The 4169-nt window shown below is 70.9% G+C and overlaps 1 non-coding gene across 1 annotated transcript; it reads left to right on the top strand.

Moving 5' to 3' along the window:
- The first annotated feature begins 393 nt into the window (after positions 1 to 393).
- Positions 394 to 512, top strand: LOC135979778 (5S ribosomal RNA). The gene has a single exon (XR_010597025.1). It is a non-coding gene; the product is annotated as a 5S ribosomal RNA (ribosomal RNA).
- Positions 513 to 4169: the final 3657 nt, after the last annotated feature.

Genomic DNA, 4169 nt, shown 5'->3' with positions numbered 1-4169 from the left:
GGTTGACCTGGTGCCCGGGAGGGGACTCTGAAAATTTTTCAGCCCTTTCGACTCGGGGTTGACCTGGTGGCCGAGAGGGGCCTCGCACGGCAGGCAAGCCGCCCTGGGCTCACCCTCCCCGGCCGCAGCGAGGGACTGCCCCTCCCCACCCCCCGGCTGACAGGATCGGGCGCACTGGAAGTCCGGGACAGTATTTTCCCCGACGCCGGGGAGGGCGGGCGGAGGGGCTCTGGCGGCCAGCCCGGGCCCCGGAGCTCGAAAAGGAAAAAAGGACCGGGCCCGCGAGAGACGGGGGCCCTGCCGCAGGGGGGGGGGGCAGTCCGACCGGGGCTCACCGTGCGGCAGGCCCGGGCGTCGGCAGGGGAAAGCGGGCGAGGAGGCGCGGGGCCGGGTGCCTACGGCCATACCGGACCGAACGCCCCCGATCCCGTCCGATCTCGGAAGGTAAACCGTCCCGGGCCTGGCTAGTACTTGGATGGGTGACCGCCTGGGAATCCCAGGTGCCGTAGGCAGCTTTTCCCGGTCCGAGTCAGCTCTCTCTCCTTTTCTGGGGGGGAAGGAGAGGGGGGGACGGGCCGGAAAGCCCCTCGTCGCTCCTGCCGAGTCGGAGGTCGCGGCCGCAGGTCACGGGTCTGGGCGCCTGGGGTCCGGCTCCCCACCCACCCGGCTTCCTCCGCGGAGGACCCCCCCCGGGGCCACCGAAGCCGCTGGGGGAGACCCCGGGCATGGGGCGGACTGGCCCGGACCCTCCCGGCCGCCGGCCCGCAGGTCCGCCCCGAATCCCCCCCCGCGGCCACCCAGGCCAGGCCTGGCCAGGCGGGACGGACGGCGGGTGTCCAGCGCCCAGCGGCTTCCTCCAGCGGGGACCCACGGACCCCAAAGCCGCAGGGGGAGGCCCCGGGCCCGGGACGGACTCGCTCGGACCCCCTGCGCCCGGCCGCCGGCCCGCGGGACCGCCCCGAATCCCCCCGCGGCCACCCAGGCCAGGCCTGGCCAGGCGGGACGGACGGCGGGTGTCCAGCGCCCAGCGGCTTCCTCCAGCGGGGACCCACGGACCCCAAAGCCGCAGGGGGAGGCCCCGGGCCCGGGCCCGACTCGCTCGGCCCCCCCGCCTCCCCTGCGCCCGGCCCCCGGCCCGCGGGACCGCCCCGAATCCCCCCGCGGCCACCCAGGCCAGGCCTGGCCTGGCGGGACGGACGGCGGGTGTCCAGCTCCCAGTGGCTTCCTCCAGCGGGGACCCACGGACCCCAAAGCCGCAGGGGGAGGCCCCGGGCCCGGGACGGACTCGCTCGGCCCCCCCGCCTCCCCTGCGCCCGGCCCCCGGCCCGCGGGACCGCCCCGAATCCCCCCGCGGCCATCCAGGCCAGGCCTGGCCTGGCGGGCCGGTGTGCGGCTCCCCCGGGCTTCCTCCCCCGACGACCCGCGCCCCCCTGAGCCGCAGGCGGAGACCCCGGCCCCGGGGCGGACCGGCCCGGGCTCGCTCGAGCCCCCTGCGCCCGGCCCGCAGGACCGCCCCCCCGAATCCCCCGGGAGAGGCCCGGCCTGCACGCCACTGACGACCCGCGGCCCCCAAAGTCGCAGGAGGCGCCCCCCCCCGGTTAGCCCCGTCTCGCTCCGCGCCCCCCGCCCCTCGCTGCCGGGACCGGGCGCCGCCCCAGAGTCAGCCGCAGCCGGCCGGCCTGAGAGCTGCCCTCCTGTGGACGACGGTGAGTTTACCTTGATACTAACCGGCCGTCAGCCAGGTCAACCCCATTGCTAGACTGGGGTGGACCTGGTGGCCGAGTGGGGACTTGGAACATTTGACAGCTGCTTCCCGGGGCTTGACCGGTTGTCCTGAACGCCCCCCACCCCCAGCCCCAGCCCCCGGCTCCTGCTCCCCTCTCCCCAGCCTCGGTGCTCCGCTCCCTGCCTCGGAGGCTGCCTCTCTGCGGCGCCTGCATCGCCTCCGAGGACGCGCACCCTCCGGAGGCTGGACGTAAACCCACCACTGCCGCTGACCCGGCTCTCCGAGGGACGACTGTGAGGCCTCCCCCCCCCCCCCACCCCCGGACCGCCCTGGGGACGACTGCTAAGCCTCCCCCACCGGACCGCCCGGGGCAAGACTGCTAAGCCTCCCTCCCACACACACACACACACACTGTCGGGGGAGGACTATTAAGCTTTCCCCCTGGAGCGCCCGGGGCGGACGACTGTTAAGCCTGCCCCCGGAGTCCTCGGGGGAGGACTATTAAGCTTTCCCCCCTGGAGCGCCCGGGGGGGGACGACTATTAAGCCTGGCCCCCGGAGTCCTCGGGGGACGACTATTAAGCCTCCCCCGGACTGGCCGGGGGGCGACTATTAAGCCTCCCCCGGACCTGCTCCGTCTCGACTATTAAGCCCCCCTCTGTGGTCCTCAAGACCACTGCCGTGCTGCCCTCGGAGTGGGGTGACACCCGGGCCGGAAAGCAAACCGGCCACCAGGTCAACCCGTCGAATCCAATGGGTTGACCTGGTGGCCGGAAAGCAAACCAGCCGCCAGGTCAACCCGTCGAAACCAATGGGTTGACCTGGTGGCCGGAAAGCAAAACGGCCGCCAGGTCAACCCAGTAGATTCAGCGGGTTGACCTGGTGGCCGAACGGGGACTTTGAAAATTTGACAGCCGCTTCCCGGGGGTTGACCTGTTGTCCCGGTGGGGACTTTGAACATTTGACAGCCGCCTCCCAGGGCTTGACCTATTGTCCCGGTGGGGACTTTGAGAATTTTACAGCCGCTTCCCGGGGCTTGACCTGGTGGCCGAGTGGGGACGTTGAACATTTGACAGCCGCTTCCAGGGGGTTGACCTGTTGTCCTGAACGCCCCCCACCTCCCCCCCGGCTCCTGCTCCCCACTCCCCAGCCTCGGTGCTCCGCTCCCTGCCTCGGAGGCTGCCTCTCTGCGGCGGCTGCATCGCGTCCGAGGACGCTCACCCTCCGGAGGCTGGACGTAAAGCCTGACACCCGCCACCGCCGCCGACACGGCTCTCGGAGGGACGACTCTGAGGCCTCCCCCCACCCCCGGACCGCCCTGGGGACGACTGCTAAGCCTCCCCCCCGCCCACACCCACACCCACACTGTCGGGGGATGACTCTTAAGCCTCTCCCAGACTGCCTGGGGAACGACTATTAAGCCTGCCCCCCGGAGCACTCGGGGGACGACTATTAAGCCTCCCGCGGACTGCCCGGGGGATGACTATTAAGCCTCCCCTGGAACGACTATTAAGCCTCCCCCGGACTGGCCGGGGGGCGACTATTAAGCCTATCCTCGGGGGAGGACTATTAAGCTTTCCCCCTGGAGCGCCCGGGGGGACGACTATTAAGCCTGGCCCCCGGAGTCCTCGGGGGACGACTATTAAGCCTCCCCCGGACCTGCTCCCTCTCGACTATTAAGCCCCCCCTCTGCGGTCCTCAGCACCACTGCCGCGCTGCCCTGGGAGTGGGGTGACATCCGGTCCGGAAAGCAAACCGGCCACCAGGTCAACCCGTCGAATCCAATGGGTTGACCTGGTGGCCGGAAAGCAAACCGGTCGCCAGGTCAACCCGTCGAATCCAATGGGTTGACCTGGTGGCCGGAAAGCAAACCGGCCGCCAGGTCAACCCAGTAGATTCAGCGGGTTGACCTGGTGGCCGAACGGGGACTTTGAAAATTTGACAGCCGCTTCCCGGGGGTTGACCTGTTGTCCCGGTGGGGACTTTGAACATTTGACAGCCGCCTCCCAGGGCTTGACCTGTTGTCCCGGGGGGGACTTTGAACATTTGACAGCCGCTTCCCGGGGCTTGATCGGTTGTCCTGAACGCCCCCCCCACCCACCCACCCCAGCCCCCGGCTCCTGCTCCCCTCTCCCCAGCCTCGGTGCTCCGCTCCTTGCCTCAGAGGCTGCCTCTCTGCGGCAGCTGCATCCCGTCCGAGGACGCTCACCCTCCGGAGGCTGGACGTAAAGCCTGACACCCGCCACCGCCGCCGACCCGGCTCTCCGAGGGACGACTCTGAGGCCTCCCCCCACCCCCGGACCGCCCTGATGACGACTGCTAAGCCTCCCCCACCGGACCGCCCGGGGGAAGACTGCGACGCCTCCCGCCAGGCCCCCACCCAGCCTGGGGGAAGACTGCTAAGCCTCCCCCCCCACACACACACACACACTGTCGGGGGATGA

The sequence above is a fragment of the Chrysemys picta genome, unplaced genomic scaffold (genome assembly GCF_011386835.1).
Source record: "Chrysemys picta bellii isolate R12L10 unplaced genomic scaffold, ASM1138683v2 scaf1212, whole genome shotgun sequence".
Lineage (NCBI taxonomy): Eukaryota > Metazoa > Chordata > Testudines > Emydidae > Chrysemys > Chrysemys picta.
Note: the sequence above shows the minus strand (reverse complement) of the source record. Positions and strands in the feature narration are given on the sequence as shown.